This window comes from Salmo salar, chromosome 01 (genome assembly GCF_965601325.2).
Source record: "Salmo salar chromosome 01, fSalSal1, whole genome shotgun sequence".
NCBI lineage: Eukaryota > Metazoa > Chordata > Actinopteri > Salmoniformes > Salmonidae > Salmo > Salmo salar.
In genome coordinates, this window is record NC_138291.1 from 5,080,001 (window position 1) to 5,097,500 (window position 17,500).

A 17,500-nucleotide genomic window follows, 5' to 3' on the forward strand; every position below is an offset into this window, starting at 1 on the left:
CCCCCCCCCCTCCTCCTCCAACATCTACAGGGACACAGGTCAGAGGTGACAATCAGTCAGGGCCAGAGAGAGATGCCAACCCGCTCAGGGATATAGATTACGGCCAGCTCTACGCTGAGTTAAAATGACATATTGTACAAGTCAAAAAAGGGGGTCTATTTGTCTGGGAGGTGGATGTGGGGGAGGGGGGGGGAGCTGGACTCTGACCAGGTCAAAAGGTCACTGATGAATAGGCTCAGTGGTAAATGTAAACCAGGGAAGAATATATTTTTCTTCAGGGGATCTAAAGACGCCTACAGACACCCTGTGTAATACTTACTGAACGAATGGTCCAAAACACTGTTAACAAACAATGGCAAGAGGAGGGGAAACTAAGAATTTTACTCTACACTGGCGACCTGAACTACAAAACAAAACAAACTAAGAAATGCTGGGAAGCTGCAAATGGAAGGGAGAGGGATTGTATGGGGGGGAGGGGGCTTCCCCACTGAGGCCCATTCCGAAAACAGGGTCGGTTTTGTGGAACATTTAAAGTTGCAAACACAACTCAAGTGGAACATTTCAATCGTATGAAGGAGACATGAGATCCAAGGCCAAAGGAGAGATGAGAGCCAATGGGTAAAAAGGAGAGATGAGAGCCAATGGGGAAAAAGGAGAGATGAGAGCCAATGGAAAAGGAGAGATGAGAGCCAATGGAAAAAAGGAGAGATGAGAGCCAATGGAAAAGGAGAGATGGCGAGATGAGAGCCAATGGGAAAAGGAGAGATGGAGAGATGAGAGCCAATGGTAAAAGGAGAGATGGAGAGATGAGAGCCAATGGGAAAAGGAGAGATGGAGAGATGAGAGCCAATGGAAAAAGGAGAGATGGAGAGATGAGAGCCAATGGGAAAAGGATGAGAGCCAATGGGAAAAGGAGAGATGAGAGCCAATGGGAAAAGGAGAGATGGAGAGATGAGAGCCAATGGTAAAAGGAGAGATGGAGAGATGAGAGCCAATGGGAAAAGGAGAGATGGAGAGATGAGAGCCAATGGGAAAAGGAGAGATGGGGAGCCATGGGGAAAAGGAGAGATGGAGAGATGAGAGCCAATGGGAAAAGGAGAGATGGAGAGATGAGAGCCAATGGAAAAAAGGAGAGATGAGAGCCAATGGAAAAGGAGAGATGGCGAGATGAGAGCCAATGGGAAAAGGAGAGATGAGAGCCAATGGGAAAAGGAGAGATGGAGAGATGAGAGCCAATGGAAAAGGAGAGATGGAGAGATGAGAGCCAATGGGAAAAGGAGAGATGGAGAGATGAGAGCCAATGGGAAAAGGAGAGATGGGGAGATGAGAGCCAATGGAAAAGGAGAGATGGAGAGATGAGAGCCAATGGGAAAAGGAGAGATGGAGAGATGAGAGCCAATGGAAAAGGAGAGATGGAGAGATGAGAGCCAATGGGAAAAGGAGAGATGGAGAGATGAGAGCCAATGGAAAAGGAGAGATGGAGAGATGAGAGCCAATGGGAAAAGGAGAGATGGAGAGATGAGAGCCAATGGAAAAGGAGAGATGGAGAGATGAGAGCCAATGGGAAAAGGAGAGATGGGGAGCCATGGGGAAAAGGAGAGATGGGAGCCAATGGGAAAAGGAGAGATGGAGAGATGAGAGCCAATGGAAAAGGAGAGATGGAGAGATGAGAGCCAATGGGAAAAGGAGAGATGGAGAGATGAGAGCCAATGGAAAAGGAGAGATGGAGAGATGAGAGCCAATGGGAAAAGGAGAGATGGAGAGATGAGAGCCAATGGAAAAGGAGAGATGGAGAGATGAGAGCCAATGGGAAAATGAGAGATGGGGAGCCATGGGGAAAAGGAGAGATGGGAGCCAATGGGGGAAAGGAGAGATGAGAGCCAATGGGAAAAGGAGAGATGGAGAGATGAGAGCCAATGGTAAAAGGAGAGATGGAGAGATGAGAGCCAATGGGAAAAGGAGAGATGGAGAGATGAGAGCCAATGGGAAAAGGAGAGATGGAGAGATGAGAGCCAATGGGAAAAGGAGAGATGGAGAGATGAGAGCCAATGGGAAAAGGAGAGATGGAGAGATGAGAGCCAATGGGAAAAGGAGAGATGAGAGCCAATGGGAAAAGGAGAGATGAGAGCCAATGGGAAAAGGAGAGATGAGAGCCAATGGGAAAAGGAGAGATGGAGAGATGAGAGCCAATGGGAAAAGGAGAGATGAGAGCCAATGGGGGAAATGAGAGATGAGAGCCAATGGGAAAAGGAGAGATGAGAGCCAATGGGAAAAGGAGAGATGGAGAGATGAGAGCCAATGGAAAAGGAGAGATGGAGAGATGAGAGCCAATGGGAAAAGGAGAGATGGAGAGATGAGAGCCAATGGGAAAAGGAGAGATGGGGAGATGAGAGCCAATGGAAAAGGAGAGATGGAGAGATGAGAGCCAATGGGAAAAGGAGAGATGGAGAGATGAGAGCCAATGGAAAAGGAGAGATGGAGAGATGAGAGCCAATGGGAAAAGGAGAGATGGAGAGATGAGAGCCAATGGAAAAGGAGAGATGGAGAGATGAGAGCCAATGGGAAAAGGAGAGATGGAGAGATGAGAGCCAATGGAAAAGGAGAGATGGAGAGATGAGAGCCAATGGGAAAAGGAGAGATGGGGAGCCATGGGAAAAGGAGAGATGGGAGCCAATGGGAAAAGGAGAGATGGAGAGATGAGAGCCAATGGAAAAGGAGAGATGGAGAGATGAGAGCCAATGGGAAAAGGAGAGATGGAGAGATGAGAGCCAATGGAAAAGGAGAGATGGAGAGATGAGAGCCAATGGGAAAAGGAGAGATGGAGAGATGAGAGCCAATGGAAAAGGAGAGATGGAGAGATGAGAGCCAATGGGAAAATGAGAGATGGGGAGCCATGGGGAAAAGGAGAGATGGGAGCCAATGGGGAAAGGAGAGATGAGAGCCAATGGGAAAAGGAGAGATGGAGAGATGAGAGCCAATGGGAAAAGGAGAGATGGAGAGATGAGAGCCAATGGGAAAAGGAGAGATGGAGAGATGAGAGCCAATGGGAAAAGGAGAGATGGAGAGATGAGAGCCAATGGGAAAAGGAGAGATGGAGAGATGAGAGCCAATGGGAAAAGGAGAGATGAGAGCCAATGGGAAAAGGAGAGATGAGAGCCAATGGGAAAAGGAGAGATGAGAGCCAATGGGGGAAATGAGAGATGAGAGCCAATGGGAAAAGGAGAGATGAGAGCCAATGGGAAAAGGAGAGATGAGAGCCAATGGGAAAAGGAGAGATGAGAGCCAATGGGAAAAGGAGAGATGGAGAGATGAGAGCCAATGGGAAAAGGAGAGATGGAGAGATGAGAGCCAATGGAAAAAGGAGAGATGAGAGCCAATGGGAAAAGGAGAGATGAGAGCCAATGGGAAAAGGAGAGATGAGAGCCAATGGGAAAGGAGAGATGAGAGCCAATGGGAAAAGGAGAGATGAGAGCCAATGGGAAAAGGAGAGATGAGAGCCAATGGGAAAAGGAGAGATGAGAGCCAATGGGAAAAGGAGAGATGGGAGATGAGAGCCAATGGGAAAAGGAGAGATGGAGAGCCAATGGGAAAAAGGAGAGATGAGAGCCAATGGAAAAGGAGAGATGAGAGCCAATGGGAAAAGGAGAGATGAGAGCCAATGGGAAAAGGAGAGATGAGAGCCAATGGGAAAAGGAGAGATGAGAGCCAATGGGAAAAGGAGAGATGAGAGCCAATGGGAAAAGGAGAGATGGAGAGATGAGAGCCAATGGGAAAAGGAGAGATGGAGAGCCAAGGGGAAAAGGAGAGATGAGAGCCAATGGAAAAGGAGAGATGAGAGCCAATGGGAAAAGGAGAGATGAGAGCCAATGGGAAAAGGAGAGATGGAGAGATGATAGCCAATGGGAAAAGGAGAGATGAGAGCCAATGGGAAAAGGAGAGATGGAGAGATGATAGCCAATGGGAAAAGGAGAGATGGAGAGCCAATGGGAAAAGGAGAGATGAGAGCCAATGGGAAAAGGAGAGATGAGAGCCAATGGAAAAAGGAGAGATGGAGAGATGAGAGCCAATGGGAAAAGGAGAGATGGAGAGATGAGAGCCAATGGGAAAAGGAGAGATGAGAGCCAATGGGAAAAGGAGAGATGGAGAGATGAGAGCCAATGGAAAAAGTGGGAGAAAAAAAAGAAAATAGAGCTGAAGGAATCTCAGGAGTTAAAACGAGTCTTCAGAGAGGATCACATTTACTCCTCATCCTACTCCTTCAATCTGGTTTCCTTTAAGGCCGCAGCTAGTATTGGGAAATAGACTGTGTCTGTCTGTGTGTGTCTGTGTGTGTTTGTGTATTGGGTAATACATTTTAAATAGTTGGCTGTGGTCCCACAGGGTCCAGCCAGCGGCAGCACTCTAGCTCTGGAGGAGGAAATGCTTTCTAAGCGGTTGGTTGGACTCAGTGTGTGTGTGTGTGTGTGTGTGTGTGTGTGTGTGTGTGTGTGTGTGTGTGTGTGTGTGTGTGTGTGTGTGTGTGTGTGTGTGTGTGTGTGGTTGGGATCAGATCAAATCAGATTAGTCAGGGGGTTTTGTAGGGACTGTTGAAGTTTAAAGGTATCAGACTTTGGGATTATCTACTTAGGACAGTCTTGTTCATTGACTTGGAAGTTGAAACACCAAAAAAAAAGATGTTCTGCTGCACAATCCTGGATTGCATTAAACCGAACAGTACACGGACAGAACTAGAAAAGGGGACACAGATTGCATCAGTAGGTGATAGTAATTGCTAAAATAGGAGCATCCTGAGAGAGCATTTCAATAAATTCCTCTAGTTATTATAGAGCACTATGTTTACTTGATGTCCCAGCAGTAACTTTGGGATAATGTGTAATAAAACACCATCTTTAATCTCATCACCGCGGGAAAATGTCTCTGTTGTGAATAAACTGAGCTATCTCTTATAAAACAGAAATGTCACTCGCATATCTCCATAACATTACCGCCAGAGAATCTCTTTGTTTTCAATAATAAAGGAATGAATATTCCCTCCACAGCATTGGAAGGAGCTGAGTTCATAGTAATGAATATGTCTATATCATTAGAGAGGGGACAAGCCAACCAAAACATATGACTTGATAGTTGGCCATCAGAATGTACCATAATAATCAGCCTGTGTCCCAAATGGCACCCTATTCCCTATATAGTGCACTACTTTAGACCAGAGCCCTATTCCCTATATAGTACACTACTTTAGACCAGAGCCCTATTCCCTATATAGTACACTACTATAGACCAGAGCCCTATTCCCTATATAGTGCACTACTATAGACCGAGCCCCCAGGCCCGCCAGAGCCTTTCCCTATATAGCCCTGCCGGCCCACCCGTGCACTCTTAGACCAGAGCCCCCGGCCTACTGCCGGCCCTCCCTATATAGTGCACTACTTTTGACTTATTTCAAATTTGGACACAGACTTCGAGAGGTCAGGGGTTAAATAGTAAATGACAACAACCACAAGAGAAAGCACAGATGGGACCAGGCTAGAGATTCACAGCAACACAGAATGAACAGAGAGGAAGTATAGACGAGGAGGGGAGTAAAGAGGAGGAGAAGAAGAGCAGAGGGAGTAAAGAGGAGAAGAAGAGCAGAGAGTAAAGAGAAGAAGAGCAGAGGGAGTAAAGAGGAGAAGAAGAGCAGAGGGAGTAAAGAGGAGAAGAAGAGCAGAGGAGTAAAGAGGAGAAGAAGAGCAGAGAGTAAAGAGAAGAAGAGCAGAGGGAGTAAAGAGGAGAAGAAGAGCAGAGGGAGTAAAGAGGAGAGAAGAGCAGAGAGAGTAAAGAGGAGAAGAAGAGCAGAGAGAGTAAAGAGGAGAAGAAGAGCAGAGGGAGTAAAGAGGAGAAGAAGAACAGAGGGAGTAAAGAGGAGAAGAGCAGAGGGAGTAAAGAGGAGAAGAGCAGAGGGAGTAAAGAGGAGAAGAAGAGCAGAGAGAGTAAAGAGGAGAAGAAGAGCAGAGAGAGTAAAGAGAAGAAGTGCAGAGGGAGTAAAGAGGAGAAGAAGAACAGAGGGAGTAAAGAGGAGAAGAGCAGAGGGAGTAAAGAGGAGAAGAGCAGAGGGAGTAAAGAGGAGAAGAAGAGCAGAGGGAGTAAAGAGGAGAAGAAGAGCAGAGAGAGTAAAGAGGAGAAGAAGAGCAGAGGGAGTAAAGAGGAGAAGAAGAGCAGAGAGAGTAAAGAGAAGAAGAGCAGAGAGAGTAAAGAGGAGAAGAGCAGAGGGAGTAAAGAGGAGAAGAAGAGCAGAGGGAGTAAAGAGGAGAAGAAGAGCAGAGGGAGTAAAGAGGAGAAGAAGAGCAGAGAGAGTAAAGAGGAGAAGAAGAGCAGAGGGAGTAAAGAGAAGAAGAGCAGAGGGAGTAAAGAGGAGAAGAAGAGCAGAGGGAGTAAAGAGGAGAAGAAGAGCAGAGAGAGTAAAGAGGAGAAGAAGAGCAGAGGGAGTAAAGAGGAGAAGAAGAGCAGAGAGAGTAAAGAGGAGAAGAACAGAGGGAGTAAAGAGGAGAAGAAGAGCAGAGAGAGTAAAGAGGAGAAGAAGAGCAGAGAGTAAAGAGAAGAAGAAGAACAGAGAGAGTAAAGAGAAGAAGAGCAGAGAGAGTAAAGAGGAGAAGAAGAGCAGAGGGAGTAAAGAGGAGAAGAGCAGAGGGAGTAAAGAGGAGAAGAAGAGCAGAGGGAGTAAAGAGGAGAAGAAGAGCAGAGGGAGTAAAGAGGAGAAGAAGAGCAGAGAGAGTAAAGAGGAGAAGAACAGAGGGAGTAAAGAGGAGAAGAACAGAGGGAGTAAAGAGGAGAAGAAGAGCAGAGAGTAAAGAGGAGAAGAACAGAGGGAGTAAAGAGGAGAAGAACAGAGGGAGTAAAGAGGAGAAGAAGAGCAGAGGGAGTAAAGAGGAGAAGAAGAGCAGAGAGAGTAAAGAGGAGAAGAAGAGCAGAGAGAGTAAAGAGGAGAAGAAGAGCAGAGAGAGTAAAGAGGAGAAGAACAGAGAGAGTAAAGAGGAGAAGAAGAGCAGAGGGAGTAAAGAGGAGAAGAAGAGCAGAGAGAGTAAAGAGGAGAAGAACAGAGAGAGTAAAGAGGAGAAGAGCAGAGGGAGTAAAGAGGAGAAGAAGAGCAGAGGGAGTAAAGAGGAGAAGAAGAGCAGAGAGAGTAAAGAGGAGAAGAAGAGCAGAGGGAGTAAAGAGGAGAAGAACAGAGGGAGTAAAGAGGAGAAGAGCAGAGGGAGTAAAGAGGAGAAGAAGAGCAGAGGGAGTAAAGAGGAGAAGAACAGAGGGAGTAAAGAGGAGAAGAGCAGAGGGAGTAAAGAGGAGAAGAAGAGCAGAGGGAGTAAAGAGGAGAAGAACAGAGGGAGTAAAGAGGAGAAGAGCAGAGGGAGTAAAGAGGAGAAGAAGAACAGAGAGTAAAGAGGAGAAGAAGAGCAGAGGGAGTAAAGAGGAGAAGAGCAGAGAGAGTAAAGAGGAGAAGAAGAATGTTTCACCTGGTTGACCTCAGCCATGTCTAGTCCCAGGACACTACCCATGAGCCTCAGCACCTCAGAGCGTTTGGGTTTCGGGGTGTGGAAGTACCCCATGAACAGGTTCCGCATCAGAGCCCTGAGCAGACAGAATAAAAAGTAGGTAAGCCTTGTCCGAGCCAGAAAGGCCCAAAGGGGCCGGAGGATCTCTGTTTCTGTAGTGTGAGGCAGCTTGAGGTTCAAGTACAACCCCCTGGACAGGACGTCTGGGCAGACAAAATAACACGACCTACCCTCTCTAGTACATACAGCTCTATTAATACGACCTACCCTCTCTAGTACATACAGCTCTATTAATACGACCTACCCTCTCTAGTACATACAGCTCTATTAATACGACCTACCCTCTCTAGTACATACAGCTCTATTAATAAGACCTACCCTCTCTAGTACATACAGCTCTATTAATACGACCTACCCTCTCTAGTACATACAGCTCTATTAATACGACCTACCCTCTCTAGTACATACAGCTCTATTAATACGACCTACCCTCTCTAGTACATACAGCTCTATTAATACGACCTACCCTCTCTAGTACATACAGCTCTATTAATACGACCTACCCTCTCTAGTACATACAGCTCTATTAATATGACCTACCCTCTCTAGTACATACAGCTCTATTAATACGACCTACCCTCTCTAGTACATACAGCTCTATTAATACGACCTACCCTCTCTAGTACATACAGCTCTATTAATACGACCTACCCTCTCTACTACATACAGCTCTACTAATACGACCTACCCTCTCTAGTACATACAGCTCTATTAATACGACCTACCCTCTCTAGTACATACAGCTCTATTAATACGACCTACCCTCTCTAGTACATACAGCTCTATTAATACGACCTACCCTCTCTAGTACATACAGCTCTATTAATACGACCTACCCTCTCTAGTACATACAGCTCTATTAATACGACCTACCCTCTCTAGTACATACAGCTCTATTAATACGACTACCCTCTCTAGTACATACAGCTCTATTAATACGACCTACCCTCTCTAGTACATACAGCTCTATTAATACGACCTACCCTCTCTAGTACATACAGCTCTATTAATACGACCTACCCTCTCTAGTACATACAGCTCTATTAATACGACCTACCCTCTCTAGTACATACAGCTCTATTAATACGACCTACCCTCTCTAGTACATACAGCTCTATTAATACGACCTACCCTCTCTAGTACATACAGCTCTATTAATATGACCTACCCATATATAGCTATATACTACGGTGGATGATAACAGATGTCATTTTCTTCAACATGTGGTTCATTTCACTAACAACTCATGCTTTATACTCGTTTTAGAATTGAATTGCAATTTAAGATGTCGTTAACGCTAATCACCAGTACACATGCTTCCTAATCACGACCTCTGATCAACTTACATGAGAGAAGAACGAGATTATTATTTTTATTTTTTTTAAAGGTAGTAAAACAACATTATCTGTCCGTTTTCACTAACAACTAAGAGCATTGAGGCGCGAAAGCTAAACTTCTCCACTGTTTTGTTGCCGTAGCTACCACATTGTAGCAGCGTGAAGCAACACTGTGTGTGTGTGTGTGTGTGTGAGAGCCACATTTACATTTACGTCATTTAGCAGACGCTCTTATCCAGAGCGACTTACAGTAGTGAATACATACATTTCATTTCATGCATTTTTTTTTTTTTTTGTACTGGTCCCCCGTGGGAATCGAACCCACAACCCTGGCGTTGCAAACACCATGCTCTACCAACTGAGCCACAGGGAAGGCCACAGTTTTGCATCGCGCTCATCTCAGAAATCTGCGGTGTCGCTTGTGACAACATGATAACGCCGAGTCTGCCTTTAAAATCTACTCAAGTCAGTGTAGCATTGGACTTACTGGTCTACTTTACCCTCTGTGCTATTCAGCAGGTTCGTCAACTTGTCCTGAGCTTCTTCCAACATCTCCTGCCTCACGTCAACTGTAACACACACACACACACACACACACACACTTCATTTCAATGCTCTGCAGCTTCCCAGAAGTCTGAAGCATGGCTAGCGTGGATACATTGAACAGTTAAGTCTGACTGATGGGACTAAAAGGTTGACACATATTTGTGTAACAGACAGCCGTGCCAAAATAAAGATTCATTCAGAGGTGCAGATCAGGGCATGTTGGCCTTCCGACGGTCCACAAACCAGATGGCCCCTTTAACCAGTTCAACTAAACGGATACCACTCACAGCCTTTAACCAGTTCACAGCCTTTAACCAGTTCACAGCCTTTAACCAGTTCACAGCGTTTAACCAGTTCAACTAAACGGATACCACTCACAGCCTTTAACCAGTTCACAGCCTTTAACCAGTTCACAGCCTTTAACCAGTTCACAGCCTTTAACCAGTTCAACTAAACGGATACCACTCACAGCCTTTAACCAGTTCACAGCCTTTAACCAGTTCACAGCCTTTAACCAGTTCAACTAAACGGATACCACTCACAGCCTTTAACCAGTTCACAGCCTTTAACCAGTTCACAGCCTTTAACCAGTTCACAGCCTTTAACCAGTTCAACTAAACGGATACCACTCACAGCCTTTAACCAGTTCACAGACTTTAACCAGTTCACAGCCTTTAACCAGTTCACAGCCTTTAACCAGTTCACAGGCTTTAACCAGTTCAACTAAACGGATACCACTCACAGCCTTTAACCAGTTCACAGCCTTTAACCAGTTCACAGCCTTTAACCAGTTCAACTAAACGGATACCACTCACAGCCTTTAACCAGTTCACAGCCTTTAACCAGTTCACAGCCTTTAACCAGTTCACAGCCTTTAACCAGTTCACATCCTTTAACCAGTTCACATCCTTTAACCAGTTCACAGCCTTTAACCAGTTCACAGCCTTTAACCAACCAGTTCACATCCTTTAACCAACCAGTTCACATCCTTTAACCAATCAGTTCACAGCCTTTAACCAGTTCACAGCCTTTAACCAACCAGTTCACATCCTTTAACCAGTTCACAGCCTTTAACCAGTTCACAGCCTTTAACCAGTTCACAGCCTTTAACCAGTTCACAATCTTTAACCAGTTCACAGCCTTTAACCAGTTCACAGCCTTTAACCAGTTCAACTAAAAGGATACCGATCACAGCTCACACATTTGGATTCCTGTAGTGAATGAAAAACAGACAAGAGGTGGTGTAGGTGTGTGAGAATGTATTATGATGTAATAACCCTGTCTACAGCTGATAGCAAAATCAGTAGACCACTGCAGCTTACAGTGTGTGTGTGTGTGTGTGTGTGTGTGTGTGTGTGTGTGTGTGTGTGTGTGTGTGTGTGTGTGTGTGTGTCTGAGAATGCAGACTGAATGTGGGAACCTCTATTCCTGGGGGATTGATTCCTGTAGTGTTAGCACAGTTACTATAATAATGTGATTTACTCCATTTGTGTTATTTGAGCGGTTGGCTGATAACAACATGTGAAATGGGACTGTAGAACATTCTGGAATGGAATTGCCAGATGTCTACTGGGTAACGTAGTTGGACTCCAGACCAGGGGTTTTCAGACCTCTCCTCGGGGACCCACAGCCATCCCATGTATTTGAATAATTCAACAGACATGATTCTAGTTGTCAACTAATCATCAAGTCCTTTTCTTCGTTTCGTCAGGAATTGATTCCTTTTTTTCTCCCAATGTCGTGGTGTCCAATCCGAAGTTATGGCCTTGTCTCATCGCAGCGACTCCCAGCGAGCTTGGGAGAGTTGAACATCGAGACATGCTTCCGCCGAAACATGCCTCTGCTGCTTCCGCCGAAACACGCCCCTGCTGCTTCCTCCGAAACACGCCTCTGCTGCTTCCTCCGAAACATGCCCCTGCTGCTTCCGCCGAAACACGCCTCTGCTGCTTCCGCCGAAACACGCCTCTGCTGCTTCCGCCGAAACACGCCCCTGCTGCTTCCGCCGAAACACGCCCCTGCTGCTTCCGCCGAAACACGCCTCTGCTGCTTCCGCCGAAACACGCCTCTGCTGCTTCCGCCGAAACACGCCCCTGCTGCTTCCGCCGAAACACGCCTCTGCTGCTTCCGCCGAAACACGCCTCTGCTGCTTCCGCCGAAACACGCCTCTGCTGCTTCCGCCGAAACACGCCCCTGCTGCTTCCTCCGAAACACGCCTCTGCTGCTTCCTCCGAAACACGCCTCTGCTGCTTCCTCCGAAACACGCCTCTGCTGCTTCCTCCGAAACACGCCTCTGCTGCTTCCTCCGAAACATGCCCCGCTGCTTCCTCCGAAACATGCCCCGCTGCTTCCGTCGAAAGACGCCTCTGCTGCTTCCGCCAAAAGACGCCTCTGCTGCTTCCGCCGAAAGACGCCCCTGCTGCTTCCTCCGAAACATGCCTCTGCTGCTTCCTCCGAAACATGCCTCTGCTGCTTCCTCCGAAACATGCCTCTGCTGCTTCTTATCGCAGTGCTTGTTTAGCCAGGAAGTCAGTCGAACTGATCAAGTCTTTTGATTGGTGAATCAGGAGAGGAAGTGAGCCGAACCCGGCCAAACCCGGACAACGCTGAGCCAATTGTGCACCGCCTTATAGGACTCCCGGTCACGGCCGGTTGAGACACAGCCTGGGCTCAAACCCGGGTCTGTAGTGATGCCTCAAGCACTGAGATGCAGTGCCTTAGGCCGCTGTGCCACTTGGGAGGCCTGTAGGCCATATTTCACAGACATCTGGAAATACTGGACAGTTACTTTAAGTTCCATCACTGGCTGCATCCCAAATGAAATGGCACCTCACCTTCCTACACAGGGCACAGTATTTGACCAGACTACACTGGCTAGGCCTTGAGCTTAGACTGGGGAACCTGGCACAAAATACTTGGGACAGCATGCCAAATGATGCCCTATTCCCTATGGGGACTCGTCAAAAGTAGTGCACTATATAGGGAATAGGGTGCCATTTGGGACTCAAGGAAAGCCTAGTTACAGCTACTGTAGAAAGAATGAAAAAAGCAGACCGGTTTTCAAAGAGGAACTTGGCGATGAAAACAGGTATGAAATGTACAGACAGGAAACAGCAGGGCATGGAACAGGAATGCATATCACCCAGAACATCTCTAGCTACAGCAGCAGGTGAGGAGGACAGGTGTTTGATCCAGACAGAAATCAGCTGATTAAAGACACATGTTGGGTTGGGAGACAATGACTGTTTCATTATAACACAGTGGAGTCAATGACTGTTTCATTATAACGTAGTGGAGTCAATGACTGTTTCATTATAACACAGTGGAGTCAATGACTGTTTCATTATAACGTAGTGGAGTCAATGACTGTTTCATTATAACACAGTGGAGTCAATGACTGTTTCATTATAACACAGTGGAGACAATGACTGTTTCATTATAACACAGTGGAGACAATGAATGTTTCATTATAACACAGTGGAAACAAACACAGTGGAGTCAATGACTGTTTCATTATAACACAGTGGAGTCAATGACTGTTTCATTATAACACAGTGGAGTCAATGACTGTTTCATTATAACGTAGTGGAGTCAATGACTGTTTCATTATAACACAGTGGAGTCAATGACTGTTTCAATGACTGTTTCATTATAACACAGTGGAGACAAACACAGTGGAGTCAATGACTGTTTCATTATAACACAGTGGAGACAATGACTGTTTCATTATAACACAGTGGAGACAATGACTGTTTCATTATAACACAGTGGAGTCAATATTTCAAGATATAGGCAGATACAACATTACTCAAAACTGCAGCCTTACGAATGAAAAGGGTTGGATCTATGTGCTTTATAAAGACTGACCCGGGGTTGGATCTATGAGCTTTATAAAGACTGACCCGGGGTTGGATCTATGAGCTTTATAAAGACTGACCCGGGGTTGGATCTATGAGCTTTATAAAGACTGACCCGGGGTTGGATCTATGAGCTTTATAAAGACTGACCCGGGGTTGGATCTATGAGCTTTATAAAGACTGACCCAGGGTTGGATCTATGAGCTTTATAAAGACTGACCCAGGGTTGAATCTATGTGCTTTATAAAGACTGACCCGGGGTTGGATCTATGAGCTTTATAAAGACTGACCCAGGGTTGAATCTATGTGCTTTATAAAGACTGACCCGGGGTTGGATCTATGAGCTTTATAAAGACTGACCCAGGGTTGAATCTATGAGCTTTATAAAGACTGACCCAGGGTTGAATCTATGAGCTTTATAAAGACTGACCCGGGGTTGGATCTATGAGCTTTATAAAGACCGACCCGGGGTTGGATCTATGAGCTTTATAAAGACCGACCCGGGGTTGGATCTATGAGCTTTATAAAGACTGACCCGGGGTTGGATCTATGAGCTTTATAAAGACTGACCCGGGGTTGAATCTATGTGCTTTATAAAGACTGACCCAGGGTTGGATCTATGAGCTTTATAAAGACTGACCCGGGGTTGAATCTATGAGCTTTATAAAGACTGACCCAGGGTTGGATCTATGAGCTTTATAAAGACTGACCCAGGGTTGAATCTATGTGCTTTATAAAGACTGACCCGGGGTTGGATCTATGAGCTTTATAAAGACCGACCCGGGGTTGGATCTATGAGCTTTATAAAGACTGACCCGGGGTTGGATCTATGAGCTTTATAAAGACTGACCCAGGGTTGAATCTATGAGCTTTATAAAGACTGACCCAGGGTTGAATCTATGAGCTTTATAAAGACTGACCCAGAGTTGGATCTATGAGCTTTATAAAGACTGACCCGGGGTTGGATCTATGAGCTTTATAAAGACCGACCCGGGGTTGAATCTATGAGCTTTATAAAGACTGACCCAGGGTTGGATCTATGAGCTTTATAAAGACTGACCTGGGGTTGGATCTATGAGCTTTATAAAGACCGACCCGGGGTTGGATCTATGAGCTTTATAAAGACCGACCCAGGGACCAATCCCAAAGCCTTGCCCACTGTATCAAATCTGAGCCTAAAACAATCAATCAAATGTATTTATAAAACCCTATTTTTACATCAGCAGATGTCACAAAGTGCTTATACAGAAACCCAGCTTAAAGCCCCAAACAGCAAGCAATGCAGATGTAGAAGCAGATGTAGAAGCATTATGACAAACTATTTCCTGTTGAAGTAATTTGATGTTGTATCCAAGTACTAATTTCCTTGCCTTAAAGTATACACCAGTACTTGATATTAAGTTGAACTAAAGCAGTAGTGGCTAGGGAAAAACTCCCTAGAAAGGCAGGAATCTAGGAAGAAACCTAGAGAGGAAGCTAGGAAGAAACCTAGAGAGGAAGCTAGGAAGAAACCTAGAGAGGTGGTAAAAAAATTGTCTGGTCCTTCGGAGACGGATAGGAACAATTGTCCTGGAACATGACCAGTAGGGCCAAAACTCTATTTGTCTGTGGCACAAGCCCCATACTCATCCTGACTTGTATAGCCAGATAAAGTCAACCTGACTTTTATAGCTAGATGAAGTCAACCTGACTTTTATAGCCAGATAAAGTCAAGCTGACTTTTATAGCTAGATAAAGTCAACCTGACTTTTATAGCTAGATAAAGTCAACCTGACTTTTATAGCTAGATAAAGTCAACCTGACTTTTATAGCTAGATGAAGTCAACCTGACTTTTATAGCCAGATAAAGTCAACCTGACTTTTATAGCCAGATAAAGTCAACCTGACTTTTATAGCCAGATAAAGTCAACCTGACTTTTATAGCCAGATAAAGTCAACCTGACTTTTATAGCTAGATAAAGTCAACCTGACTTTTATAGCCAGATAAAGTCAACCTGACTTTTATAGCCAGATAAAGTCAACCTGACTTTTATACTATTGATATTGAATACGGCATTGTTTGGGAAAGAGACTTGCAAGAAAGGCATTTCACTGTACTTGTGAACATGACAATAACACTTAAAATCTCTCTCCAGGAGCAGCTGACTGGATCGGTGAGGCCTTGACACCCCCCACCCCCCTGACCTTGTCTCTTAAGCTCCTCTTACTGCTCTTCCATCAGGTCCAGCTGGTCAGTGAGTCTGGTGGCTGAGTCCAGAGCTGTGTTAGCCTCATCTAGGTTAATCTGAGAGAGAGAGAGAGAGAGAGAGAGAGAGAGAGAGAGAGAGAGAGGAGAGAGAGAGAGAGAGAGAGACAGAGAGACAGAGAGACAGAGAGACAGAGAGAGACAGAGTGAGCCAGAGAGCCAGAGAGACAAAGAGACAGAGAGACAGAGAGCCAGAGAGAGCCAGAGACACAGAGAGAGAGAGAGCGAGAGACAGAGAGAGAGAGAGCGAGAGACAGAGAGACAGAGAGACAGAGAGACAGAGAGAGAGAGAGAGAGCGAGAGAGAGAGCGAGAGAGAGAGCGAGAGAGAGCGAGAGACAGAGAGAGACAGTTTAATATTTTATCAACGTTTATGATGAGTATTTCTATAAATTGATGTGCTCATTCACAGGAAGTTTTTGAAGGAAAAACATTTCTGAACATTAAGGGCCAATGTAAAATGGGGTTTTTGGATATAAATATGAACTTTATCGAGCAAAACATACATGTATTGTGTAACATGAAGTCCTATGAGTGTCATCTGATGAAGATCATCAAAGGTTAGTGCTTAATTTTAGCTGTATTTCTGTTTTTTGTGCCGCCTCTTCTTGCTTGGAAAATGGCTGTGTGGCTTTTCTTGTTTAGGTGGTGTCCTAACATAATCTAATGTTTTGCTTTCGCCCCGTAAAGCCTTTTTGAAATCGGACAATGTGGTTGGAGTAACGAGAGTCTTATCTATAAAATGGTGTATAATACTTGTATGTGTGAGAAATTTGAATCATGAGATTTTTGTTGTTTTGAATTTGCCGCCCTGCTATTTCATTGGCTGTTGAATAGTGTGTCCCGCAGGTGGGACGGTCACGTCCCACATACCCAAGAGAGGTTAACCTTTAATTCAACTGTGCACCAGCCAGAGATCATTGTTTGGTTGGAGATGTTTAGGCAGCGCTCATGTGATTACAGAATTTGCATCACTGATGCATTTCCTTCATGTCTTACAATAAATTCATGGATTCCCTACTACAGCTCAATACATTTAGTTGATTCCCTACTAAAGGTCAATACATTTAGTTGATTCCCTACTAAAGGTCAATACATTTAGTTGATTCCCTACTAAAGGTCAATACATTTAGTTGATTCCCTACTAAAGGTCAATACATTTAGTTGATTCCCTACTAAAGGTCAATACATTTAGTTGATTCCCTACTAAAGGTCAATACATTTAGTTGATTCCCTACTAAAGGTCAATACATTTAGTTGATTCCCTACTAAAGGTCAATACATTTAGTTGATTCCCTACTAAAGGTCAATACATTCAGTTGATTCCCTACTAAAGTTCAATACATTCAGTTGATTCCCTACTAAGTTCAATACATTTAGCTGATTTCTTACTAAGTTCAATACATTTAGCTGATTTCTTACTAAGTTCAATACATTTAGTTGATTCCCTACGAAGTTCAATAAAAAAAATGGTATTGTTGAATTCACTCTCATTCCAGCACATGGGGCTGGAGAGAAGTAGTCTAGAAGGAGTGGAGGCCAGTGAGCTTGCCTTGCTGGAACTGCTCTAGCACCATCTGGAGGTTGGACAGGGACACGGCGTACTGGTTGACCTGGTCCCGTGCTGCTCTGAGCTGAATCAGGGCCTCACCGTTCCACTCAGCTGCTCCTGGAGAGACTCCACCTGGAAAGACGTCTGGTGGCTACACGAAGAAGAAAGAAGAAGAGAGGAGGAAGATGAAGGAAAAGATTAATTACTTTGTTGGCCTAGTGGCTACACGTCGTGAAGGAGGAACAATATTAGACAATAAATATATAAATATTGTAGGAAACCCTTACAGTTGCCCATGAGTACCACTCAGAACCCTCCTTCTGGCCCTGGGAAATAAGAGACAAACTTTGTGTCTTCTTACAGCTAAGGTAGGATATCAAC

At 45.1% G+C, this 17,500-nt stretch overlaps 1 pseudogene; it reads right to left on the bottom strand.

Moving 5' to 3' along the window:
• The window catches only part of LOC106590074 (thyroid receptor-interacting protein 11-like), a 54,839-nt pseudogene that overhangs the window by 14,124 nt on the left and 23,215 nt on the right, over positions 1–17,500 (bottom strand).